The sequence below is a fragment of the Rhipicephalus sanguineus genome, chromosome 4, assembly GCF_013339695.2.
Source record: "Rhipicephalus sanguineus isolate Rsan-2018 chromosome 4, BIME_Rsan_1.4, whole genome shotgun sequence".
NCBI classification, from domain to species: domain Eukaryota; kingdom Metazoa; phylum Arthropoda; class Arachnida; order Ixodida; family Ixodidae; genus Rhipicephalus; species Rhipicephalus sanguineus.
Window position 1 is genome coordinate 105,294,537 of NC_051179.1, and position 26,452 is coordinate 105,320,988.

The following is a 26,452-nucleotide window of genomic DNA, read 5'->3' on the forward strand; positions in this document are numbered from 1 at the left end:
TTTTTATTTATTTGCTTTCGCATGAGCTGATCTCTGCGACTAACCTACTTAATGCTGTTTTTTTTTTCGCGAATCAATAATCGGCGGAATCACTTGGCTTTGTATTAAATGTATCCGCAAGGTAATCTTAAATTTTTTTATTTGCAGACATAGATCATACAAGGTTACCAAAACTGGTTGGACTCGTAGGCTATATATATTGGTACGTGCGGGTCCAATGAAAAAAAAAAAAAAACCTATACATAGGTATTATGAGTACATAACAACTACCATACATTACGTGCGTACATTTTTATTACACCGCAGAATTGCACCACCAAAATAACACTCGACAGCGTCACGTGCTGACAAACTAATTTTATTTACACGGAACCCTGCCTATGTATGCGCAAATGCTGGCCATATCACAATATGGATTACCAATACATGCATGGTCACTCGTGATAAAACAATGGAACTGCCGATGACAACCGTCGATCTAACTGGAGCATCTCAAAGGAGCCCAATCCCCGTGGGCCTCCCCCGCTACTTCAATCATCCCCCCTAAATGTCTTTTTTTTTGTACATCGATCTCTATCCAGCCCGTTTCATCTGGCAGTAGTTCTGTGCTTAGGACTTCGAGCGAAACAAGCAGCCAGAATTCTTTGTCATTTTTTAGAAGTACCCTGACCGCTTTACCAAAGCACGAGTAAGGTTTTGCTGTCACCGCCCTCGTATTTTCTTGCTTTTATTGTTATCGCACTTGACTTTGCGCGGTCACTTGTGTACTCTTAGCTTCGTTGCGTCCAGCTGTTTTTTGTTGTCAAACGCTGCACCAGAAATTTCTCTGCACGTACGCTGCATGCTCTATGTGCACGACCGCCGGAGAGTGTAAAAAGCGCCTCCCTCCCGTCCAGATGCAGCGGCGGGCCGTCTTTGAGACAGTTGCAGTGTACGGATAGACACAGATGCCGCTCCTTCAGAAAAACAAGCATACATAAGTGCAGCAAAGCTGCTCGCGTGGTGCCGACAAAGGTCCTTCAAGCGAATGAATGGCGGGAACATGCGCTGCAGGGCATGCACGAATGGAAACAGTAGCTTCTACTACTTGGGTAAGCTTTAAAAAAGAATAAAATGCTCAACCCCCTTCTCCCTCCGTTGTTTTTTTTTTTTTGATCTCTTGTTGTGTCATTGTGGTGGCCCTCTCCCCGCCTCCAACCCCGCGTTTCTTGATACCCCCCCGGAATTACAGCGTAACCAGCGTAACCCCGACCAAGAGGACGCGCTTCACACCCCGCAAGAGAAGTTTTCAGGAGAAACTGGCGGCAAGACCCCTGGCGGGCGCCCAAGCAATCGACGCGGAGAGGGCCGTGGAGGCGCGGCTCAGAGATACGGCAGCGAGCCCACTGCCCAATTCTAGTACACTGTAGTTCAAACGAAGACGCCTGTCCTCCGGTTTCACTTTGTGGCGGAAAAGCAGGGGGGAAAAACTTTCTTTAGTAGGTTGGACGACGACAGAGAATCAACACGTCCGCTTGGTTTGAACGCATCACGAAGACTGCTTTGTTTGCTCACTATTTACAGTGCTCTCTAGAGAGGGAAAATGAAGAGGAAAATAGAAATACAGAAACACAAGCACAGTCAAAAGATTTTCTCTGCACCCCGCACGTGCAACAAACTTGAAGAACAGAGGGAGAAAACGCTTTCCCTGTGTTAGGTGACGCTCCCTGTAGCTTTCAGTGTTCTTTCACGGGGTGGGCGCGTGGGTCGTAAAACGACGAATGTCAAGGACGTTCTCCGCTCTTCCCGTACTCATCGTCGCCTTCAACCTCCTTGGTTGCAACTCCGAAAATGCGTCCCCCGGGTTGCCCCTCTTCCTCCTTTTCGCCGCGGGGTTTTCCAATTAAAGCTGCTTCGAAGTGGGGGCTGCTTCCCAATATTCGACAAATACGACATCACTTGTCAGTCGTTCGGCAGTTTAAGCCTGCACGCGTCCACAGAAGTGCTGCCAGAACTGCAACCGGCCGCGCAACCTTCTTGGCGTAATGTGCTTGTGACTTTCAACTGGACTGGGAAGATGCCGCACAAGCGGCAGAGTTCGCTGAGCTCGTTCTTTCTGCCGAACTCCAAGCGACCTTCTTCGGAAGACAATGTCACCAAAAACACTGATGAGGTGAGCCTTTTATGTTATTGATCATTGATTATAATTTTGTTTTGTCGGGTACCCTTAGTGCAACATACAAGGATTTTTATTCTGATTAAAAAAGGGGGAAGTGACAGTTACTTGAATGCCGCCTTGAAAGCCTAAAATGGCTTGCAGTCATTAGACAGGAGGATAACTACCACGTTACGTTAAACAACTAACAGAAATCTGCTAGATAACTTTTAAATCAATGGTTTCGGGAACTACGTTGCAACTAGCTTCAATGGAGCTATTATTAGGATTACCCTAATTCATACAATTCCTAAAAAGCAAGGAATGTTTGGTGGTTTCATCCACCGGTTCCAGGATCACGCACCGAAGGAATTAATGCCATTGAGAAGAGCGATTTAGACGCTTCGGCCAACTCTTCATTACCTTAGAATAATAACAGAGAGACGAACTAGTGAGCCGCAAGCGGAGTTTGTGATGTCTTGACTTCTCTCTTGTTTCCGTGCTTGCACGCCCAGTCATTTTAGCATGAATCGTCATCGCCTTGGAGTTGATAGAAGCGCACGCGCAGCAGTGACATGTTATCAAGGCATTGAGTCCAGTGACGAGCTGCCCGAAAACTCTTCTACGCACCATCTACATGGCTTTCCTAGCGCGGTTCTTGAATCACGCGAAGGAACCTCGAAACTTTGTAATGTTCAACCTCCCAGCTTTCCTGCAATATGCCAGCAGGCGAAAGTTTCCCCACGCACGATCTCCAGGCTGGTGGCTAACTTTCGGACAGTCTGTTTATTCATGAACAAAAGTGTTTACAATCAAAGGACACGTAGCCGTGAGAATTTTTCGAAACGCTGCTGTAATAGCTGAGTTACACGTGTTTGATGATACAAAAAAGGCCCTCGCTCGTTTCTCTCTTTCCTTCGTTCATCAGCTCGTCTCTCCTCTCAACACCTTCTCGACTGCTGTGGAAAGAGAGGTCGCGCAGCTACGTGTAGCCGCGCGTCCTCTCACTCCATAGGGAAAGGGCGCGGCGCCGAGTCCACACGCCACGAGCTGACGCGTTGTAACACGTACGGGGGGTTAGGGCTTTAGAAACCATGCACCCTCGCAATGTGAAGGCTCAGAGTTGCGTATTTGCGAAGAAAAAAATATTAAAAAGCGCATACTTGAATCTCCCGTATATTAATGACACAAAACATTCCATGATGGCATGATGCCCTCTTCGTGTTTATTCGGACATCAAGCAGGAAGTGATGTAACACAGAGCGAACCGTCCAAGGGAGTCGCCCCATGGCTCTTTCAATCAACCGCTCCCGCGGTGAGTAAGCAAGGAGAAGGCTTTATGTGTATACCGGGCTCTAATTTTGTTATGCAAACATAAGCTGCGCAACGAGTTCTTGATATCTGTAAAAATATTTTGTGTATGCACCTGATGAAAGGGACATGAAAGTGACTTCGGTCACCTCTAACTTTCTTTGTCATATGCTCCTTCGGAGAGAACGAGGCGAGGGGGAATAGTGTGGGGTCGAGTGTGGAACACTCTTTTTTCTACCTTCTTGGCGTCACGTAGCACGTGATCTATATACGAGCAGGCAGCTGATCAATAATCCTAACACTCCTAAGTTTCCTGAAGTTTCAATCCACATATATACCCTATAAAGTGGACGGGGAGATTACCGCCGCCGTAGCGAAGTGGTAGAGCATCGGACGCGTTATTCGAAGGTCGCAGGTTCGGTCCCTTCCGGCGGCAAGTTATCTTTTCGTCCACTTTACTTTCTTCACACTTATATTCTAATTACTACAAATAACACCCCCTATACTTTCCTTGGTATTGCTGTGTGTTAGTTCTCATTAATACCAATGTTTCGCCATACTAGTGAAGATGTCGCGAGGTGCTGTCAACTCAGATGAGCATTCACGCTTGCTTCAAAATCAAATTAAGATAACTGAAAGCTAACGTCCGCCAGTTATAAACGGCCCGAAGTACACTTGCACGCATACAGACAGTCAAACAATACAAACATCTCGAGGTTTCAATTTTGGTGTCAGTGTTCCTTTAACGTTTGTTTCATATCCAGTGTGTAGATTCATCGAATACTCATCGGCTGTTTGGAACTGTGTTGTAGAAACTAGTTCAGAACGTTTTATGACTCATTCGTCGCGCAGTGCAGATCGTCAAGAGCATTGCAATAACGCGATATATGAATATTTTTGTGTTTTCTTTTTGTTTTATTGTAAAGTTTTCATTTTTGTGTAAAATAAAATGCACATTTCTAATAATCAAGATGGCTGCCATGCAAAGTCCGGGACCCCCCCTGTTGTTTTGATGGATTTACGCCACTGCTCCCCAGTTCAGTGTGTTCTCGCGGACCCTTTCAGTTTCTGCATTCCAGTAATCCGCGGCGTTTCGATAGTGTTCAAGTGGAACCCCTAGGTATTTTGCTGGCGTGACGGTCCACTGTACATTTACAAACCTACTGGGGGGGGGGGGGTCCTTCCATCTTCCGATCCAGAAACCCGAAGATTTATCAAAGTTGATAGCTCTTCTGTCATCTTACAATATAAAAGCGCCTCCGTCGACCGCGGTTTTCACACTTTCTTTATCGCGACAAAACAGCGCGATGTCGTCGGCGTATGCAAGTATTTTCACTTCTGCGGACTGCAGTGTAAAACCAGTTACCTTGCTATTGCTGCTTATCTTTCTACAAAGCGGTTCCAAGTATATGCCGAATAAAAGGGGAGATAAACAACATCCCTGTCTCACAGATGACCGCACGTTAAACGCTCTCGTGACCTCTAAGCTTGTTTATTATGAGGTGAGCAGTGCATTCCTCGTAACACATCTTTACAGCATCTATGATTAGGTGCCCTACATTTACGCGTTCAAGTGTGCAAAAAAGAATCTCATGAGCAACCCGGTCGAAAGCCTTTTGCAAGTCCAGCTGCAACATGGCTCCACATTCGCCAAATCTTCACAGCATTCTAATATGCTTCTGGCGGTATGTTTGTGTATATTGACCTCCCTTTGATGCCGCATGTTTGATGCGGTCCTACAATACAATTGTTACCACCCCCTGCAGTCTCTTTCCGAGCACCCTGGTGAATATCTTGTAATCGACGTTCATCAGTGATATCGGACGGTAAGCGTCCACATTCAACAATTTGTCTGGATCCTCTGTTTTCGGTATAAGAACCACGTGGGATGTCCGAAAAGACGGAGGAACCTGCTTCTGCGTGTAGGCCTCATTAAACACTTTCAAAAGCGGCTGGCTTATGTCGCTTTTGAAGACTTTATAAAAACCTGCCCCGAGTCCGTCAGGGCCCGGCGACTTGCCTCGAGCTAATTTACTTCACCAATGGTTAAAGGCCATTCCAAGCGCTCTCGCACACTATCTTCTAATCGGGGCATGTTTAGTCGAAATTCTGTTTTAAACTCTTCCGTAACGTTCTCTACCGTACCGAATATTTCTCCATAATGCTCAAGGAATGCCCGCTCTATTAGTTGAGGTTCTTTCGTAATTTCGTTCGCGTACCTAATCATCCTGATCTCATTCCGCCTCGCATACGCCTTTTCGTCTTATAGAGCACGTTTAGTCGGCGTTTCGTCCAGCCACACCCTGCGCCTTTGAACTTCATCGATAAGCTCCAGCTGACTCTTCAGTTCTTTTATTTCTTTGGTTTTACTTCCCGGCTTTCCATTTCGACTGAGTACAAAAAATTCAGCTCGCGTTGTATTTCTTTTTCTTTTTTCCTTTTGTTATACGTAGCTAAAGTGGCTTCCTCTATTGCTCTTATCTTAACTTCCTGTTTGAAAATTTCCCACATTTTCAGCACGTTGCCTTCCTTAGTGCCGGCCAATTTATCCAGCTTTTCTTTCACATATTCACAGAATGATTCATTCTGCAGTATCTCATTGTTAAATTTCCACGTCTTCCAGTTGAATTTCGACTTGGGTTGCCTTTTACCTACACTGAACATTACGAGACTATGATCGCTGAACGACACATGTTTCACACCATAATCGCCACACTTTTGTACAAGGTCTAATGATACATATGCTCTGTCAAACCTAGCATGGCTCTGCCCCTGAAAGTGCGTGAAGGCAGCCACGTCATCGCTCGATAGAACGTGACCAACGTCTTCGAGATTAGCTTCTTGCACAAGGGTACTTAAAAGAAGGGCGCTTTTATCTCGTACCGGGCGGTTTTTCACTCGGTCTGCTGCAAAACACACACAATTGAAATCTCCAAGCATTACTATTTTCCTTGAACATTCCAAATACTGGCGTACACTTTCAAAGAAGGCTGAGCGTTCATTCTCGGTATTCGGCGCGTAAACCGATAACACACGCCACTCTAAGCCCGACAATGAAAAATCAACAAGCAGCAGCCTTCCGCTTTGGCATGAAACAACCCTCTCTTCTAAATCATTCGTAACGAAAATGGCGCAGCCAGCTGACGTTCCAACAGCATGCGCTACACAAACATTGTATCTATTGCGGAACTGTTGCACCATGCGGTCCGTTTGCTCTTCGAGTTCTATCTTTGTTTCCTGCACTGCCGCTATATCAATATTCTTTTCCAAGAAAAGCCGGCTAAGCTGATACTGCCGCTTTCTGGAACACAGCCCTCGAACATTTAACGTTGCAAAACGAAGTGCAGTGTCATTCGCCATGATTATGTTTTTGTGAGAACGAACGGACCGCACGGCACCTACCTCGTACTACGTGCGCTGTCAACGCCACGCTGATGCCTTGCAGGAGCCTTGCGTAGACCATGCCGGAGAGCGAGGAGATGAGTGAAGCACGCCTCCTGCTCATTCGACCGCAAGCGCAAAAATATTGAATCGACACGCTCAAATAAAGAATAAATAAAAAAAGAATAGAAAAAAACGTTTCCGACACCGGGAATCGAACCCGGGCCTCCTGGGTGAGAGCCAGGTATCCTAGCCACTAGACCATGCCGGAGAGCGAGCATGAGTGAAGCACGCCTCCTGCTCATTCGACCGCAAGCGCAAAAATATCGAATCGACACGCTTAAATAAAGAATAAATAAAAAGCGAATAAAAAAATATTTCCGACACCGGGAATCGAACCCGGGCCTCCTGGGTGAGAGCCAGGTATCCTAGCCACTAGACCATGCCGGAGAGCGAGGAGATGAGTGAAGCACGCCTCCTGCTCATTCGACCGCAAGCGCAAAAATATTGAATCGACACGCTCAAATAAAGAATAAATAAAAAACGAATAGAAAAAAACGTTTCCGACACCGGGAATCGAACCCGGGCCTCCTGGGTGAGAGCCAGGTATCCTAGCCACTAGACCATGCCGGAGAGCGAGCATGAGTGAAGCACGCCTCCTGCTCATTCGACCGCAAGCGCAAAAATATCGAATCGACACGCTTAAATAAAGAATAAATAAAAAGCGAATAAAAAAATATTTCCGACACCGGGAATCGAACCCGGGCCTCCTGGGTGAGAGCCAGGTATCCTAGCCACTAGACCATGCCGGAGAGCGAGGATGAGTGAAGCACGCCTCCTGCTCATTCGACCGCAAGCGCAAAAATATCGAATCGACACGCTCAAATAAAGAATAAATAAAAAGCGAATAAAAAAATTACTTCCGACACCGGGAATCGAACCCGGGCCTCCTGGGTGAGAGCCAGGTATCCTAGCCACTAGACCATGCCGGATTTTTTTTCTTTATTGCCTGCTTTTGACAAGAAACAAACAAAAACAAGAAGAAACGCTATTTACAATACAAACACTGGTTGCGTAAAAAGGGAGAGGGATCGACAGGAAAAAAAGGAAAGGCCATACTGGGACTAATGAGGACGCTCTAAACCTCCTTCATTTGCAAAAGAAGCTCTACACGATCTAACCAACCAGGAACATCTTCAAGAAGTTTTTGTTGTTCAACAAAACGGGTTACGCTTTCTTTGAAGTATTGACGCGCCGGACGGGCGAGCGAGGAAAAGTGAAGCACGCCTCCTGCTCATTCGACCGCAAGCGCAAAAATCTCGAATCGACACGCTTAAATAAAGAATAAATAAAAAGCGAAAAGAAATATTTCCGACACCGGGAATCGAATCCGGGCCTCCTGGGTGAGAGCCAGGTATCCTAGCCAGTAGACCATGCCGGAGAGCGAGGATGAGTGAAGCACGCCTCCAGCTCATTCGACCGCGAGCGCAAAAATATCGAATCGACACGCTCAAATAAAGAATAAATAAAAAGCGAATAAAAAAAAATATTTCCGACACCGGGAATCGAACCCGGGCCTCCTGGGTGAGCGCCAGGTATCCTAGCCAATAGACCATGCCGGAGAGCGAGGATGAGTGAAGCACGCCTCCTGCTCATTCGACCGCGAGCGCAAAAATCACGAATCGACACGCTTAAATAAAGAATAAATAAAAAGCGAATAAAAAAAATATTTCCGACACCGGGAATCGAACCCGGGCCTCCTGGGTGAGAGCCAGGTATCCTAGCCACTAGACCATGCCGGAGAGCGAGGATGAGTGAAGCACGCCTCCTGCTCATTCGACCGCGAGCGCAAAAATATCGAATCGACACGCTCAAATAAAGAATAAATAAAAAGCGAATAAAAAATTACTTCCGACACCGGGAATCGAACCCGGGCCTCCTGGGTGAGAGCCAGGTATCCTAGCCACTAGACCATGCCGGATGTTTTTTTCTTTATTACCGGCTTGGCAAAACTTACAAACACAAGGAATACATATTAGCAGGGCATATAAATGGCGATAAAAGTGCCTGCCTCATGCTGGCTGACACAGAGTTAAAAGCGCTTCAAGTTTACAAGTTCATTCAATACATTCATCCAGGGTGGTTCATCTTGTTGCAAGCTATACAATTCTTTCATATAACGCATACTTTCAATGAAGTGCTCCCTTACTGGCCTAGGATTCAGTTCCATGTGCCTCACATCCATTCTGCTTTTCCACAAGCAGTGTAAGGAAAGCAGCGTGAACATGTCATACGGTACAGTGTCCTCATTTCATGTTGCCAGAAAATGAATACCGAACGGTGTGATCGGCAGGTCCTTCTTTAGAGTCCTTTGTAAAATATCCCAATGAAAAACTGCGTCCCAGCATTCTATGAATGCATGTTCCACTGTCTCAGGCTTATTGCATAATGAACAGTTCGCAGACCATGGTATGGAAATACCTCTTTCCTCAAGCCAAGTCTTCACAGGTAATGTGTTCGTGTGCAGCTGGAAAAAGAAGGACTTAACCGATGCACGCACAGGCATTCGCTTCACTCTTTTAAGCACGTTCCTCTCTGATCCTATAGAATACATGGATCGACACAACGGCATGGGTAGCATAACGTCTCGTAAATCCTTGTACAGACGCTTCCGCGGAACATTACTCAGGTATTCCATAGAAAACCGCACCTTCAAGAATTGAACAGCCCAGACAATTTCTTTTAGGAACCCTCGCACTCTGCCATAAACACACCGTCGCGACGACACAATGAATTCTGGTAGTTCATCGCAAAGCCTTACATGAAGCACTGTCAACAGAAATGGGTTCTTTTGGTCCCGTAAGTAAAGAAATCTTGACACAATCTGCCGTATAAACAAATGTGCTAAACCTAGCCCACCATTTTCGACAGACCGAAACAAGTTAATTAGTGCGGCTTGTTCGCTCCCAACTTGATCCCCACACAAAAACAGCGAGCACTCTGTGTAATTTCTGCATGTTAGCTCTTGACATACACAAAGCATGAAGCACGTAAAATATTTTTGCAACGACAAACAAATTGCAGACCATCGCTCGGCCAAACATGGAAAGATTACGACCTCCCCACTTCAATGTGTTCTCGCGGACCCTTTCAGTTTCTGCATTCCAGTAATCCGTGGCGTTTCGATAGTGTTCAAGTGGAACCCATAGGTATTTTGCTGGCGTGACGGTCCACTGTACATTTACAAACCTACTGGGGGGGTCCTTCCATCTTCCGATCCAGAAACCCGAAGATTTATCAAAGTTGATGGCACTTCCTGTCATCTTACAATATAAAAGCGCCTCGTCGACCGCGGTTTTCACACTTTCTTTATCGCGACAAAACAGCGCGATGTCGTCGGCGTATGCAAGTATTTTCACTTCTGCGGACTGCAGTGTAAAACCAGTTACCTTGCTATTGCTGTTTATCTTTCTACAAAGCGGTTCCAAGTATATGGCGAATAAAAGGGGAGATAAACAACATCCCTGTCTCACAGATGACCGCACGTTAAACGCTCTCGTGACCTCTAAGCTTGTTTATTATGAGGTGAGCAGTGCATTCCTCGTAACACATCTTTACAGCATCTATGATTAGGTGCCCTACATTTACGTGTTCAAGTATGCAAAAAAGAATCTCATGAGCAACCCGGTCGAAAGCCTTTTGCAAGTCCAGCTGCAACATGGCTCCACATTCGCCCAATTCTTCAGAGCATTCTAATATGCTTCTGGCAGTATGTTTGTGTATATTGACCTCCCTTTGATGCCGCATGTTTGATGCGGTCCTACAATACTTGTTACCACCCCCTGCAGTCTCTTTCCGAGCACCCTGGTGAATATCTTGTAATCGACGTTCATCAGTGATATCGGACGGTAAGCGTCCACATTCAACAATTTGTCTGGATCCTCTGTTTTCGGTATAAGAACCACGTGGGATGTCCGAAAAGACGGAGGAACCTGCTTCTGCGTGTAGGCCTCATTAAACGCTTTCAAAAGCGCCTGGCTTATGTCGCTTTTGAAGACTTTATAAAAACCTGCCCCGAGTCCGTCAGGGCCCGGCGACTTGCCTCGAGCTAAACCTTCAATTGCTGCTTCTACTTCACCGATGGTTAAAGGCCACTCCAAGCGCTCTCGCACATTATCTTCTAATCGGGGCATGTTTAGTAGAAATTCTGTTTTAAACTCTTCCGTAACGTGCTCTACCGTACCGAATATTTCTCCATAATGCTCAAGGAATGCCTGCTCTATTAGTTGAGGTTCTTTCGTAATTTCGTTCGCGTACCTAATCATCCTGATCTTATTCCGCCTCGCATACGCCTTTTCGTCTTATAGAGCACGTTTAGTCGGCGTTTCGTCCAGCCACACCCTGCGCCTTTGAACTTCATCGATAAGCTCCAGCTGACTCTTCAGTTCTTTTATTTCTTTGGTTTTACTTCCTGGGCTTTCCATTTCGACTGAGTACAAAAAATTCAGCTCGCGTTGTATTTCTTTTTCTTTTTTCCTTTTGTTATACGTAGCTAAAGTGGCTTCCTCTATTGCTCTTATCTTAACTTCCTGTTTGAAAATTTCCCACATTTCCAGCACGTTACCTTCCTTAGTGCCGGCCAATTTATCCAGCTTTTCTTTCACATATTCACAGAATGATTCATTCTGCAGTATCTCATTGTTAAATTTCCACGTCTTCCAGTTGAATTTCGACTTGGGTTGCCTTTTACCTACACTGAACATTACGAGACTATGATCGCTGAACGACACATGTTTCACACCATAATCGCCACACTTTTGTACAAGGTCTAATGATACATATGCTCTGTCAAGCCTAGCATGGCTCTGCCCCTGAAAGTGCGTGAAGGCAGCCACGTCATCGCTCGATAGAAGGTGACCAACGTCTTCGAGATTAGCTTCTTGCACAAGGGTACTTAAAAGAAGGGCGCTTTTATCTCGTACCGGGCGGTTTTTCACTCGGTCTGCTGCAAAACACACACAATTGAAATCTCCAAGCATTACCATTTTCCTTGAACATTCCAAATACTGGCGTACACTTTCAAAGAAGGCTGACCGTTCATTCTCGGTATGCGGCGCGTAAACCGATAACACACGCCACTCTAAGCCCGACAATGAAAAATCAACAAGCAGCAGCCGTCCGCTTTGGCATGAAACAACCCTCTCTTCTATTATGCCCAAATCATTCCTAACGAAAATGGCGGAGCCAGCTGACGTTCCAACAGCATGCGCTACACAAACATTGTATCTATTGCGGAACTGTTGCACCATGCGGTCCGTTTGCTCTTCGAGTTCTATCTATGTTTCCTGCACTGCCGCTATATCAATATTCTTTTCCAAGAAAAGCCGGCTAAGCTGATACTGCCGCTTTCTGGAACACAGCCCTCGAACATTTAACGTTGCAAAACGAAGTGCAGTGTCATTCGCCATGGTTATGTTTTTGTGAGAACGAACGGACCGCACGGCACCTACCTCGTACTACGTGCGCTGTCAACGCCACGCTGATGCCTTGCAGGAGCCTTGCGTAGACCATGCCGGAGAGCGAGGATGAGTGAAGCACGCCTCCTGCTCATTCGACCGCAAGCGCAAAAATATCGAATCGACACGCTCAAATAAAGAATAAATAAAAAACGAATAAAAAAAAGCGTTTCCGACACCGGGAATCGAACCCGGGCCTCCTGGGTGAGAGCCAGGTATCCTAGCCACTAGACCATGCCGGAAAGCGAGCATGAGTGAAGCACGCCTCCTGCTCATTCGACCGCAAGCGCAAAAATATCGAATCGACACGCTCAAATAAAGAATAAATAAAAAGCGAATAAAAAAATTACTTCCCACACCGGGAATCGAACCCGGGCCTCCTGGGTGAGAGCCAGGTATCCTAGCCACTAGACCATGCCGGAGAGCGAGCATGAGTGAAGCACGCCTCCTGCTCATTCGACCGCATGCGCAAAAATATCGAATCGACACGCTCAAATAAAGAATAAATAAAAAGCGAATAAAAAATATTTCCGACACCGGGAATCGAACCCGGGCCTCCTGGGTGAGAGCCAGGTATCCTAGCCACTAGACCATGCCGGAGAGCGAGCATGAGTGAAGCACGCCTCCTGCTCATTTGACCGCAAGCGCAAAAATATCGAATCGACACGCTCAAATAAAGAATAAATAAAAAGCGAATAAAAAATGACACCGGGAATCGAACCCGGGCCTCCTGGGTGAGAGCCAGGTATCCTAGCCACTAGACCATGCCGGATTTTTTTTTTTCTTTATTGCCTGCTTAGCAAACAAAGTACAACTCAACATATAAAAATACATTGCAGTGTCACATATAAAAGTGCTGCCCCACCTTGCAGCACATGGGAGTTAAAAAGGCAGACGCTTCATGCCAACCAATTCAACCAAACAGGGGAACCACTCTGGCTTATCATTTTGTGCCTCGTATGCAGTCATCAAATATTGTACACTTTCAATGAAATACTCTCGAGCAGGCCGGGGATTCACGTCTACGTTTCGCACTGCCATCCGTGTTCTCCACACACTGTGAAGAACCAGTGCCATGAACATATCGTAGGGCACACCCCCTACGCTTATGACAGGCAGAAAACGAATGCCATACGGCGTAACGGGCAGTTCTTTCTTCGAGGTCCTTTGAAGGATGTCCCAGAGAAAGACTGCATCAGTACAGTCAAGAAAAATGTGGTCAACTGTCTCAGGTTTTCTGCAGATAATACAGTCTACTGACCAAGGGACAAATATTCCTTTTTCACGGAGCCAAGGTAATGTAGGGAGTGTGCCTCTATGAAGTTTGAAAAAGAATGTCTTAACTGAGGGCCGAACTGGCATCTTTTTCACTCTCTTTAAGACGTCATCCCCTGGCCCATTGGGGTACAATGTTCTATACAGAGGCTCTGGCAACATAATTTCTACGAGGTCGTTGTACAGTCTCTTTCGCGACACCTTAGAGAGATACTCCATCGAAAATCGCACTCTCAAAATTTCCAAAGCCGCAATCACTTCTTGCATGTAACCCCTAGGTCGCCTTGTCGCCCCGTTGACTGTGGTTACAATAAAATCAGGCAAAAAATTGGACAACCGCACATGTATCACCGTTCTCAAAAAACAATCACCTTGATCTCGTAAAAAAATAAACCTGGCCACTATCTGCCTCAGGAACAAGTGTACAAGACATAGCCCCCCACTTTGCACAGAACGGAACAGATTTGTGCGACTTGTCCTCTCCCACGTCGAAGCCCAGATAAACACTGCCAACACTCTGTGGAGCTTTTGTACGGCAACGCGTGACATAAATAGCACTTGTAAAACATACCACACTCGTGAAATAAGAAATATATTGCTGACTGTTGACCTCGTAAAAATGGAAAAGTCTCGCCCTCCCCACTTTTTCGTCTTGATTTTTAGCTGTTCCGTTTCTTCTCTCCAATATTCTGTTGTGTCCCTGTAGTGTTGGAGAGGTACACCTAAGTACTTGTCAGGTGTTACCTTCCACGTAATGTTTTCATATAATGTTGGTGTGCTGTGCCAGTTTCCATGCCATATTCCAAGGCACTTACTCCAATTTACTTTACTATCCGTGCACTCACAGAAGGACTTCACATCGTTTAGTGCTGCTCTGACACTCTCCCGGTCTTGGCAGAACACAGCAATATCGTCCGCGTAACTAAGCATTTTGACCTCCGCGGACATCAAGCGAAACCCTCGCACCTGGTCATTCTGTAGCACTTTCTGACATAGGGGTTCTAAATAGATAGCAAAAAGCAGTGCAGACGCAGGACATCCTTGTTTTACGCTCGATAAGACTTGTATATTCTCGCTAAGCTGTTTGTTTATCACAATCCTCGTAGTGCACCCCGTGTACGCCATTCGTACCCCTTCTAGCACCGCAGTTCCTATGTTGACGTAGTCAAGAATGTTCAAGAGTACATCGTGGTTCACGCGATCAAACGCCTTCTCGAGATCAATTTGTAACATAGCTACTCGAGACTCAAACTCATCACAGCATTCTAAAATATTTCTTGCAATGTGAATATTCGTCGTAATCGTTCTGCCTTTTATGCCACAAGTTTGATGTGGTCCGACTATTTCTTTAATCACAGTTTGAATCCGCCTGGCTAACACTCCCATGAATATTTTGTAGTCAACATTCGCTAGGGTTATTGGTCTGTACGACTTGACAGACAGCTGTTTCGTAGGGTCGTCACTTTTTGGGATTAACACTATGTGCGTTCTTCTGAAGGATGTTGGTAATTCTTTATTTTCGTATGCCTCACCTAGCATATTCCGCAGAGCTTCTGCCACAAGACTTTTAAATTTCTTATAGAATGCAACACCTAGTCCACCTGGGCCCGGCGTCTTTCCGTTGTTCATTTTTTCAATGGTCATTTCAATTTCTCTGACAGAGATGGGTGCTTCTAATCTAGCTTTCGCGTCGTCATCAATCTTCGGCATAAGTGACAAGAAATGCCGAACGTACGTGCTGCTGTCCTGTTTTACGCCCCCCCAACAACTGTTGGAAATATTCCACAAACGCGCGCTCAATCTGTGTTTTATCTTTTGTAACTTCATTTTTGTATTCTATCGCCTGGATTTCGTTTCTTGTCGCGTAGCTCTTTTCATCTGCTACTGCACGTTTCGTAGGAACCTCGCCACACCAAAGCCTTTCTGCGCGTGCGCGTACTACCGCTCCTCTGTATCTTTCCACCTCTGCGGCCTCTAATTTTTGTTTCACTTCTTTGATTTCTTTGCTGCGCATGCCAGGTTGCGTGCACTCTTGACAGAGCAAAAAATCGAGTTCGCACTGTAGTTGCCTTTCATCTTTCAATTTGGTGTGCTTTATTGAAGCTGACCTTACAATCGCATCTATTTTTACTTTTTCCTTGAAACACTCCCATGCGTGAATTAGACTGGTTATGTTGCCCTCAACCACTTCTTTTAATTCCTTCTCTATGTTTTCCACAAACTTTTCATCCTCAAGTAACTTATTGTTCAGCTTCCAGAGGTCCCAATTAAATTTGGGCTTTTCTTTTTTATTAATGGTGAACATGACTAGACTGTGGTCACTAAATGAGACATTCTTCACAGCGTAGTCTTGGCACAGGGGAAGCAACGACGTAGACACATAGGCTCTGTCGAGCCTGGCCTGACTATTGAACTGGTAATGTGTGTAGATGGTAGCCTGCGATAGTACATATCCCACGTCTTCCAAATCTCGCTCACGAACCATCGAATCCAAAAACAAGGCACTAGAGTCACGTATAGGCGTTTTACATGCCCTGTCTTCGGCATTACAGACACAATTGAAATCGCCTAGAATTATTGTTGTCTTATCACTCGATAGATACACTTCAAGGTTTTCAAAGAACATTTTCCTATCATGCTGTCTATTTGGCGCATATACGCAAACAACGCGCCAACTCACACCCGAAAAAAGAAAATCACATGCTACTAATCGTCCTTTATTATCAGTTTGTACGCATTCTTCAACAAAACCAATTGTGTTCTTCATAAAAAGAAGACATCCACCTGACGTACCTAAAGAATGACTTACACATATATTGTAGCTAGAGCGGAAAGTCGAAAATATAGTATCCATCTGCTCTTCAGATTCAATTTTTGTTTCCTGCACGGCGGCAATATCAACGTCATTTTCAAGCAACAGACGACGTAACTGATACTGCCGCCTCCTAGAACGTAAGCCTCTAACGTTAAGTGTAGCGACACGTAAGGCTGCTTCTATTTTGTAAGCCATACTTTTATCTTTGTGAGCGTGCGAAAAACAGTGTCTACTTCAGGTGAACGCTTGTAAAAAAAAAGCGGTTGCAAAATTCTTTACACCACGCCCATAACATTTTACAGGCATATTGCTGGGCAAACAATACTCACTTACGGGTTACTTTCTGTCCGGAAAAGGCACAAGAGTCTCAAGTCCCAGGTGGCGTATGCTGCGGAAGCTGCTTGGCCTCCGCCCGTGAGTTGGCTTGGAAGTTCGGCCGTGGCCTCAAAGTCGGACGCCGAATTCCTGAGGTTTTAGTTGGTGGTTCTCCACCACCACAATCCCCGGAGGAACTCTCGCCTTCGCCCCCATTTTCTCTCGGCCGCTTTCCAGCTAGTCCACTGCCTGTGTTTTCGCTGACCTCCATGTCTTTCAGTGTCTCGGCGTCACTGGGATCATTTACAGTAGGCAGGTGCTGCTCTGCGTTGACTGCTTCTTCTTGCTTCAGTGGCTCTGGCTCAGACGGCTTCTCCACGACCTTTCCGTCCGCTATCCCGCAGGGCTTACTTGATTCCGCCAGTTGGGGCGTAACCTGTTCTTTTGTCCCGGTCGTACTTGCTGCTTCTTCCGCTTCATGTTCATCCATGAACAGCTCAGTTTGGTCGTTGCCAGTAGCTGGACCTAGAACGCTGGACCTAGAACGCTGGCATAAGACAGCGTGCAGTCATTATCCTCATGGCCAAACCTTCGGCAGATACCACATCGTGGTACACGGCAATCGCGCCGTATGTGCCCCTTTGCTCGGCAACGTAGGCAAACTGGCGCTCTGCCTGCTACAACCACCAAAGCCTGCTCACCGCTTACGTTCACTTGATGAGGCAGGTCATCAATTTTAACGCCCACCTTCAACCGAAGTGTCACAATGCGGGTCGTGGAGCCCTTTTCGGTGATGCCGTTTACACGCCACCGCTCCCTGCTAATGTCAGTCACTTGACCATACGGCTCGAACGCACGTCGCACATCTTCATCAAGAACGTTGTGCAGCAGCCAGTGCACCTTCATACGCACATCTTGGTTTGCCGGATCTATGACGAGACAACGGCAGTTTTTAACCTTGATGTCTCCGTGCGCCAGGATCTTCTTGACTGCGTCCATGTTCTTGAAAGTCACCGCCCACACATGGCTCATCCTATACGCCCCCAACGCAGCCACCTCGGGGAGCAATCGCAGGCTTGCCAGAGTGTCACGGAAATCTTCCACTCGATACGGCCGGGCTCGTACGTCAGCATGCAAAAACACCGTATTTAAAACAATACGCCCTGTAGGAAGGTTTGGCAATACAACTACATAGTCCTTATCTTCAAAAGACCTGTTTCCGCGGCTTAAATGGGCCGCTGTCACCGCTCCGCTGGAGCCAGCCATCGCACGTCCGTTCGCTTCAGCGGCCGGAAGTGGAATTCCACTAGACCATGCCGGAGAGCGAGGATGAGTGAAGCACGCCTCCTGCTCATTCGACCGCAAGCGCAAAAATATCGAATCGACACGCTCAAATAAAGAATAAATAAAAAGCGAATAAAAAAAATATTTCCGACACCGGGAATCGAACCAGGGCCTCCTGGGTGAGAGCCAGGTATCCTAGCCACTAGACCATGCCGGAGAGCGAGGATGAGTGAAGCACGCCTCCTGCTCATTCGACCGCAAGCGCAAAAATATCGAATCGACACGCTCAAATAAAGAATAAATAAAAAGCGAATAAAAAAATATTTCCGACACCGGGAATCGAACCCGGGCCTCCTGGGTGAGAGCCAGGTATCCTAGCCACTAGACCATGCCGGAGAGCGAGCATGAGTGAAGCACGCCTCCTGCTCATTCGACCGCAAGCGCAAAAATATCGAATCGACACGCTCAAATAAAGAATAAATAAAAAGCGAATAAAAAAAATATTTCCGACACCGGGAATCGAACCCGGGCCTCCTGGGTGAGAGCCAGGTATCCTAGCCACTAGACCATGCCGGATTTTTTTTTCTTTATTGCCTGCATGCATAACAAAGGAATACATATGTACATGCTAAAACATGTCAACCACACTTTGGCTAACATTACATTATTAAAATCTCTTAAGTTTCACTAACTCATCAAGAATCTCCACCCACACGGGTGGTTCACTCTGCGCACGATATATTTCCCGAATATACGCAATACTTTCGATGAAGTTGACTCTCGTCGAACGGGCATCCACATCAACATGTCTAACTGCCATTCTCGTTTTCCACAGACTGTGGAGGCCAAGGAGCATAAACATATCGTACGGAACTCCCCCCGCATTATCTGTTGGTAAAAAACGAATTCCCAAAGGCGTAATCGGTAGTTCTTTTTTAAGGGTCCGCTGTAAGACGTCCCAGTGGAAGATTGCATCCCAGCAGTCGATGAAAGCATGTTCGATGGTTTCTGGTTTGTTGCAAAGCAAGCAGTTTACAGTCCATGGAACATCTATGCCTTTTTCATCCAGCCATGTTTTTACGGGTAGCGTGTTTGTATGTAGCTTGAAGAAAAACGTTTTTTGAGAAGGTCTAATTGGCATCTTTTTAACCCGTTTCAATACATCGTCTCCGTGGCCTCCCCAGTTTACAGATCTGTACAAAGGTATCGGCAACATTGAATCAACTAAATCTCTGTACAGTGTTTTTCTTGTCACAGAACAGAAATACTCCATTGAAAAGCGAGTGTACAAAAAACGGAAAGAATCAACCACTTCACGCAAATAGCCAGTGACGCTTCCTCCCGTCATATCTGCGGAAGTTACAAGAAATTGCGGCAGTGCTTTCCCCAATCTAACTTGAATCACTGTGCGCAGAAAATCGTTTGTCTGCTCACGCAAAAAAAGAAAACGAGACACAATTTGTCTGATAAAGAAATGTGACAGACCTAGCCCACCACTGCGGACGGAACGAAACAAATTGGTTCTGCTTGCCCTCTCCCAACTTGAAGCCCATATGAATACGGCAAAAACACGGTGCATTTTTTGCACATTTGAACGACACATAGATAGGATTTGCAAGACGTACCACACTTTCGCCATTAAGAAAATATTACACACGGTGGCGCGTCCAAACATTGATAAATGGCGCCCCTGCCAAGCCTTTGTTTTTTCCCTCATTCTCTCTGCCTCGTCACACCAATACTGCTTACTGTCCTTATAGTGCTCGAGGGGCACACCCAAGTACTTAGCCGGCGTTGTTGACCACCGGACGTTTGCAGAATGAGCCGGTGTATTGTCCCAGTGACCGTGCCAAATCCCGAGGCTCTTCTCCCAATTTATCTGAGCTCCAAATTGCTCACAGTATGTCTTTACGAGGCTTACAGCTTCAAGAACGCTGTCGCGATCCTCGCAGAAAACCGCGATGTCGTCAGCGTATGCCAGTATTTTAACTTCAGCACGTTGTAATTTGAAACCTCGGATGTTTTCATTGCGCATCACTGCTAAACAAAAGGGCTCGAGATATAGCGCGAAAAGCAATGGGCTTAGAGGACACCCTTGTCTGAGGGAAGACATCACTGAAAGCTTTGCGCTGAGAGACTTGTTAATTATAATCTGTGTAGTACATTGGTCATAGGCCATTCTCACGCCATCTAAAATTATTTTTCCAACATTCACGTACTCTAAATAAGAAAAAGAACACGTGGGATACGCGGTCGAAGGCTTTCGCCAGGTCAAGCTGCAACAAAGCAACGCGTCCAGCGAAAGCATCGCAACACTCCAGAACACTTCGTGCTACGTGTGTGTTTGTAGCAATCGTGCGACCTTTAATGCCGCAAGTTTGGTGCGGGCCGACTAGTTCAGTTACGACTGCTTGAAGTCTCTTTGCCAACACCTTCATGAATATCTTGTAATCGGTATTTGTAAGGCTGATTGGCCTGTAACCACCCACCGATAAGAGCGTCTTGTGGTCATCTGTTTTAGGTATTAAAACCATGTGCGCACTCCTGAAAGACGGTGGCACCCGTTGCTTTTCGTATGCCTCCGCGTATACATGCTGCAATACTTTAGCAAGCCAAGGTGCAAATGCCTTGTAGAAAGCAGCTCCTAATCCATCGGGACCTGGCGACTTGCCTGCAGGAAGTTCTTCGATTGCGCGTTCTATTTCCCGCACGCTCATCGGTTCCTCCAGACTAGCTTTGACCTCGTTATCGACACGTGGCATGAAATTTAAAAACCGTGCTTCATATTCATCTCCCGCATGGATTGGGACCCCGAACAATTGGCGGTAATGTTCTATGAAGGCCTGTTCTATCATATTCTTGTCAGAAGTAACACCATCACGATAAGTAATCTGTCCTATCTCATTTTTTCTCGCATACCGCTTTTCATCAGCAAGAGCGCGTTTGTTCGGCGTTCCATCAGCCCATAGTCTTTCCGCACGTGCCCTAATAACTGCTGCTCTATATTTTTCTCTGTCAATGGCTTCCATCTCGCTTTTTATTTTTCTAATTTCTTCGCGATACTTTCCCGGCTGCGCACTATCCATTGAAATAAGGAAATCGAGTTCCTTCTGGAGCTCGTTTTCTCTCATTTTTTCATTATAGCGTCTAGTGGTGCCTATCTCAATCGCAGCCATCTTCACGTGGACCTTAAAGTCTTCCCATGCTTCCGCGTAATGTAAAAACTTATTTCTTAACAAGTTTCTAATCTGGCTGGTAACATCATTCACAAACTTCTCATCATCCAAGTGTTTTTCGTTAAACTTCCACATCACCCAATCAAACCGCAGTTTTTTGGGCTTGGTACCCAGTGTAAACCATACTATGCTATGGTCGCTAAAAGACACCGGCTGTACAACATAGCTATCGCAAAAAGGCACTAGATCTAACGAGATATAGGCTCTGTCAAGTCTTGCCTGGCTATCTCGCTGATAGTGCGTAAATGGCGGCTGCAATGTACTGGCCATAAGGCGACCTACATCTTCTAGGTTGTAATCGCTTATTAAAGTGTTTAAGAACACTGCACTCCTGTCACGAGCGGTAGTACGTTTAGCGCGATCTTCTGCATAACACACACAGTTAAAATCACCCAGAAAAATGATCTGTCTGTCGCATTGAAGGTACCGTTCGACCTCCGTGAAGAAAACTTCCCTTTCGTTTATGTCATTTGGCGCATACAAACAGATAAGCCTCCATTGTGATCCGCTAAAATGAAAGTCGAGGACTATCAGTCTTCCGTTTTCGTTCACAGTGACGGCCTCTTCACTTATACCAATGCCTCTTCGAACCAAGACAGCGCAGCCACCAGACGTGCCGACAGCGTGACAGATGCATACGTTGTAATATGTTTTAAAGGGCATTACCATATTGTTTGTTTGCTCCTCACTTTCAACTTTCGTCTCTTGTATGGCGATAATATCAAGGTCCTTTTCAACGCATAGACGGCTCAGCTGGTACTGCCTCCGCCTTGCTGCGAGGCCGCGCACATTAATAGTAGCAACTCTAATTCCCCTCTCCAAATTCATTGCTAATACTTGAAAGAATTAAACACAACACATAACAGCACATAATCACACGTAGCACCGTTAACTCTACTCATAGTTATGTCAACAAGTGTTCATTACGGCCAGAGCAGCTGGTTTTCTAAACAAATGCAGTCCACAGCGTACCTTTCTCGAGGAGCCGCTGTCCACGCCATTCCTTCGGTAATGGTTAGCACTCGAGGGCGCGCCCGAGTGCTTTCGCAGGAACAAGTCTCTCAGTCTACTTAGGTGTCGTTTCCGCCGTTCTCTTGTCCGGCGGGATATTCGGCGAGGGCCGTATTGAGAACCGACGCATTCCCGCCGCCTTTTGCGGTGGTTCCTCGCTGTTCATTGCGTCGGTCTTCGTGCCGTCGTTCGTTGACTCCTCTCGCGTCCTCTTCCCTGTCGAGCCTCCAGCCTTGCTTACGTCATAGGTTCGGTGCCAGCTGATTCCGAGATGTCGGGCGCTGTCTTCGTCGCTGTGTCCTTTTTTTGGGCGTCGATGGTCGAGTCCTTGTTCACATGCCTTGAAGGTCCTCCTGGCCCACGCGCTGCTCCGGCCGTTTGTCCCTGCGGTTTCGCCGATTCCGTCGCAGAGGCTTTCGCCTCCTTGACGCTTCCGGCTGAGGCTTCCTCAGCTTCCACTTCTTCCATAAGAAGTTCAGCGTTTTCGTCTGCGGCCGTTGGCACTGCCACGTTTGCGTACGTCCTCACGCACTGCGACTCTTCATGGCCGTGACGGCGACAACGTGTGCAGCGCGGGACGCGGCAGTCGCGCCGGATGTGTCCTGTGTTGCGGCACCGAAGGCAGAGTGGTGCTCTTCCAGGAATAACTACTAGGGCTTCCTCACCTGCTATGCGTAGCAGATGGGGTACGTCATCCGCCCCCAGGCCCTTCCTCGGCACCAGGGTGACCAGTCGAGTCGAAGAGCCTTTATCCTGAAGGCCGAGCACACGCCACTTTTCCCTCGCCACGTCAGTGACTCGGCCGTAGGGTGCCAGGGCTTCACGAATGTCTTCATCCGGCACGGTATGCAGCATCCAATGTAGCTTCAGGTGCAGTGCTTGATTGCCGGGGTCAATGACGATGCACCGGCTGTCCTTCACATTCACTTCTTTCGCCCGTAACAATTCTTTCATTGCGTCACAACTTTTGAACGTTACGGCCCAAACGTGACTCATTCGATACGCCCCCAGGGCAACCACGTCCGTCAGCAATTTCATGCTTGACAGCATATCACGGAAATGTTCCACCCTGTATGGCCTTGCACGTACATCGGCGTGTAAAAATAACGTATTAATAACGAGTCGCCCTGTCGGTAGTTGAGGCAGAAGTACCTGGTAATCCGGATCCTCGTTGGCAAAAAACCTTGAACCGCGGCCCTGCTGGGCCGCTGAAGCCGCTCCTACGGAGCTCATGTCAGACACGTCCGCACCCTACGGTGGCCGGAAGTAGAATCCGCCACTAGACCATGCCGGAGAGCTGAGAGGAATAAAGCGCGCCTCCCACTTGAATGAACGAAAACCCAACAATGAAAATAAATAAATGAATAAATAAATAAATAAATAAATAAATAAATAAATAAATAAATAAATAAATAAATTAAAGACCAAGAGTGACGCAGGCCAAAAAGTACTTCCGACACCGGGAATCGAACCCGGGCCTCCTGGGTGAGAGCCAGGTATCCTAGCCACTAGACCATGCCGGAGAGCGAGCGTGAGTGAAGCACGCCTCCTGCTCATTTGACCGCAAGCGCAAAAATATCGAATCGACACGCTCAAATAAAGAATAAATAAAAAGCGAATAAAAAAAACATTTCCCACACCGGGAATCGAACCCGGGCCTCCTGGGTGAGAGCCAGGTATCCTAGCCACTAGACCATGCCGGAGAGCGAGGATGAGTGAAGCACGCCTCCTGCTCATTTGACCGCAAGCGCAAAAATATCGAATCGACACGCTCAAATAAAGAATAAATAAAAAGCGAATAAAAAATATTTCCGACACCGGGAATCGAACCCGGGCCTCCTGGGTGAGAGCCAGGTATCCTAGCCACTAGACCATGCCGGAGAGCGAGGATGAATGAAGCACGCCTCCTGCTCATTCGACTGCAAGCGCAAAAATATCGAATCGACACGCTCAAATAAAGAATAAATAAAAAGCGAATAAAAAAAACATTTCCGACACCGGGAATCGAACCCGGGCCTCCTGGGTGAGAGCCAGGTATCCTAGCCACTAGACCATGCCGGATTTTTTTTTCTTTATTGCCACGTTTGCACATAACAGAAATTTACAAGCACTTCGTAACCAGTCTAAAATCACCAGCCTGGCTGCGACTGGTTTTATTTAAAAGCGCTTCATTGCAGCCAACTCATCTAATAACGAGACCCATTCGGGTTGTTCGTCCCTAGACTTGTACACATCTCGTATGTATACAATGCTTTCTGTGAAATATTCATGCGCAGATCGGGCATCTTTATCTACATGGCGCACAGCCATTCTTGTTCGCCACACGCTGTGAAGCACAAGCAACATAAACATGTCATAAGGCACACCATCTTGATTTTCCGTAGCCAAAAATCTAATACCGTATGGCGTGATTGGCAAGTCCTTTTTCAAGGTGCGCTGCAAAATGTCCCACAGAAAAACAGCGTCCCAACAGTCAAGAAAAATGTGGTTGATAGTCTCGGGTTTTTTTCAGATAAGGCAATCTATCGACCACGGCACGAAGAAACCCTTCTCTTGTAGCCACGGTTTTACCGGCAATGTTTCGCTGTGCAGCTGGAAGAAGAATGTCTTTGCGCTTGCACGTACGGTCATCATTTTTACCCTCTTAAATACGTCACGCTCATGGCCAACATGATATATCGCTCTGTAGATGGGCTGAGGTAACATAAACGTCACGTAAATCTCTGTAGAGACGCTTTCCTCGTTACATCAGATAAGTAGTCTGATGAAACCGCACCTTCAATATTCCGTATGCCATCACTACTTCTCTTAAATATCCACGCAGGTTACATTTTACAGACACATTTGATACCACATAATCAGGAATCTTGTCACACAGTACAATTTGCATAAACGTTCGCAGAAAAGGGTTACATTGGTCACGCAAAAAAATAAATCTTGACACTATTTGCTTCAGAAACAGATGAGCCAATCCTAGACCACCATTTTTGGAAGAATGAAATAAGTTTGTCCGGCTAGTACGCTCCCATACCGACCCCCAAACAAAAACTGCTAAAACTCTATGCAATTTTTGCACATTTGCTCGTGTCATGAAGAGGAACTGCAGGACATACCATACTTTACAAATAATGAACCAATTACATGCAGTCGCTCTAGAAAACATAGAAAGTTCCCTACCATGCCAGCTTTGAGTCTTTTCGCGTGTACATTCACATATCTCCTTCCAATAATCATTTGTGTCTCTGTAATGCTGCAGGGGGACACCAAGGTACTTAGTTGGTACAATTGACCATCTCATATTTGCATAGTTTTGCGGGGTGGTCTCCCAAGATCCGTGCCACAAGCCTAGGCATTTATCCCAGTTTACTGCACTACCTGTGAACTTGCAAAACGAGACCACATCACGTATCACTTCACTGACACTTTCTTTATCGCGACAAAACACAGCAATGTCATCTGCATATGTTAACATTTTGACTTCACTTTCCATTAGTTGATACCCCCTTATTCTATCGTTCCCAATAATCTTCATACAGAAAGGTTCCATGTATATTGCGAATAATAAAGCTGAGATGGGATCACCCTGCCGCACGCCATTTCTCACTTGAAAGCTTTCAGTAACATGCCCATTAACCACAATACGCGTAAAGCACTTTCTATAAGCCATTTTTACCCCTTCCAATATTACAGACCCTACATTAACATATTCAGCGGGTCATGGTCAGTCTTTATTTTGACCTTTGTGCCAAATAGCCACGTACCCAAAGACTCTAGCGCCCACACAATTGCAAACGCCTCCCGTTCAATTGTGGACCACTTTTGTTGCAACGGGCTCAATTTCTTACTAAGGAATGCAATTGGCCGTCCAGTTTCTGCCCTTAATGCCCTTGGTACTCTATACATATGTGGTCGTGTCTGCTTAGCACCGGGTGACAATGTGATTTTGTGCTCACCAAACTTACTTCGGCCAGGCCGGTCCGACATCACCTCTCTATACTCATGAAGAACCGCATTGAGTTCCTCCCTTTGGCTAGAACTTACATCACTTGCTTGGGCAGCCACAGAAACTTGGCCGCACGACTTTACAGCATGCGGTGCCATCTCAATGTTCCCGCACTCTGCGTCGGCCTCGAATACCACCCCTACATTGTTAGCTCGCGCGTGATACGGTCGG

The 26,452-nt window shown here is 46.4% G+C and overlaps 20 non-coding genes across 20 annotated transcripts; all 20 read right to left on the bottom strand.

Annotated features, from left to right (window-relative positions):
- Positions 1 to 7,025: 7,025 nt before the first annotated feature.
- Trnae-cuc (transfer RNA glutamic acid (anticodon CUC)) lies at positions 7,026 to 7,097 on the bottom strand. The gene has a single exon. It is a non-coding gene; the product is annotated as a tRNA-Glu (tRNA).
- Positions 7,098 to 7,204: 107 nt separating this feature from the next.
- Positions 7,205 to 7,276, bottom strand: Trnae-cuc (transfer RNA glutamic acid (anticodon CUC)). The gene has a single exon. It is a non-coding gene; the product is annotated as a tRNA-Glu (tRNA).
- Positions 7,277 to 7,387: 111 nt separating this feature from the next.
- Positions 7,388 to 7,459, bottom strand: Trnae-cuc (transfer RNA glutamic acid (anticodon CUC)). Its single transcript has one exon. It is a non-coding gene; the product is annotated as a tRNA-Glu (tRNA).
- Positions 7,460 to 7,566: 107 nt separating this feature from the next.
- On the bottom strand, positions 7,567 to 7,638 carry Trnae-cuc (transfer RNA glutamic acid (anticodon CUC)). The gene has a single exon. It is a non-coding gene; the product is annotated as a tRNA-Glu (tRNA).
- A 108-nt stretch (positions 7,639 to 7,746) lies between these two features.
- Positions 7,747 to 7,818, bottom strand: Trnae-cuc (transfer RNA glutamic acid (anticodon CUC)). Its single transcript has one exon. It is a non-coding gene; the product is annotated as a tRNA-Glu (tRNA).
- Positions 7,819 to 8,195: 377 nt separating this feature from the next.
- Positions 8,196 to 8,267, bottom strand: Trnae-cuc (transfer RNA glutamic acid (anticodon CUC)). The gene has a single exon. It is a non-coding gene; the product is annotated as a tRNA-Glu (tRNA).
- A 109-nt stretch (positions 8,268 to 8,376) lies between these two features.
- On the bottom strand, positions 8,377 to 8,448 carry Trnae-cuc (transfer RNA glutamic acid (anticodon CUC)). The gene has a single exon. It is a non-coding gene; the product is annotated as a tRNA-Glu (tRNA).
- Positions 8,449 to 8,556: 108 nt separating this feature from the next.
- Trnae-cuc (transfer RNA glutamic acid (anticodon CUC)) lies at positions 8,557 to 8,628 on the bottom strand. Its single transcript has one exon. It is a non-coding gene; the product is annotated as a tRNA-Glu (tRNA).
- Positions 8,629 to 8,735: 107 nt separating this feature from the next.
- On the bottom strand, positions 8,736 to 8,807 carry Trnae-cuc (transfer RNA glutamic acid (anticodon CUC)). Its single transcript has one exon. It is a non-coding gene; the product is annotated as a tRNA-Glu (tRNA).
- Positions 8,808 to 12,512: 3,705 nt separating this feature from the next.
- Trnae-cuc (transfer RNA glutamic acid (anticodon CUC)) lies at positions 12,513 to 12,584 on the bottom strand. Its single transcript has one exon. It is a non-coding gene; the product is annotated as a tRNA-Glu (tRNA).
- Positions 12,585 to 12,692: 108 nt separating this feature from the next.
- On the bottom strand, positions 12,693 to 12,764 carry Trnae-cuc (transfer RNA glutamic acid (anticodon CUC)). Its single transcript has one exon. It is a non-coding gene; the product is annotated as a tRNA-Glu (tRNA).
- Positions 12,765 to 12,870: 106 nt separating this feature from the next.
- Positions 12,871 to 12,942, bottom strand: Trnae-cuc (transfer RNA glutamic acid (anticodon CUC)). Its single transcript has one exon. It is a non-coding gene; the product is annotated as a tRNA-Glu (tRNA).
- A 100-nt stretch (positions 12,943 to 13,042) lies between these two features.
- On the bottom strand, positions 13,043 to 13,116 carry Trnae-cuc (transfer RNA glutamic acid (anticodon CUC)). Its single transcript has one exon. It is a non-coding gene; the product is annotated as a tRNA-Glu (tRNA).
- A 5,060-nt stretch (positions 13,117 to 18,176) lies between these two features.
- Trnae-cuc (transfer RNA glutamic acid (anticodon CUC)) lies at positions 18,177 to 18,248 on the bottom strand. The gene has a single exon. It is a non-coding gene; the product is annotated as a tRNA-Glu (tRNA).
- Positions 18,249 to 18,355: 107 nt separating this feature from the next.
- Positions 18,356 to 18,427, bottom strand: Trnae-cuc (transfer RNA glutamic acid (anticodon CUC)). Its single transcript has one exon. It is a non-coding gene; the product is annotated as a tRNA-Glu (tRNA).
- A 108-nt stretch (positions 18,428 to 18,535) lies between these two features.
- Positions 18,536 to 18,607, bottom strand: Trnae-cuc (transfer RNA glutamic acid (anticodon CUC)). The gene has a single exon. It is a non-coding gene; the product is annotated as a tRNA-Glu (tRNA).
- A 5,122-nt stretch (positions 18,608 to 23,729) lies between these two features.
- Trnae-cuc (transfer RNA glutamic acid (anticodon CUC)) lies at positions 23,730 to 23,801 on the bottom strand. The gene has a single exon. It is a non-coding gene; the product is annotated as a tRNA-Glu (tRNA).
- Positions 23,802 to 23,909: 108 nt separating this feature from the next.
- Trnae-cuc (transfer RNA glutamic acid (anticodon CUC)) lies at positions 23,910 to 23,981 on the bottom strand. The gene has a single exon. It is a non-coding gene; the product is annotated as a tRNA-Glu (tRNA).
- A 106-nt stretch (positions 23,982 to 24,087) lies between these two features.
- Positions 24,088 to 24,159, bottom strand: Trnae-cuc (transfer RNA glutamic acid (anticodon CUC)). Its single transcript has one exon. It is a non-coding gene; the product is annotated as a tRNA-Glu (tRNA).
- Positions 24,160 to 24,267: 108 nt separating this feature from the next.
- Trnae-cuc (transfer RNA glutamic acid (anticodon CUC)) lies at positions 24,268 to 24,339 on the bottom strand. The gene has a single exon. It is a non-coding gene; the product is annotated as a tRNA-Glu (tRNA).
- Positions 24,340 to 26,452: the final 2,113 nt, after the last annotated feature.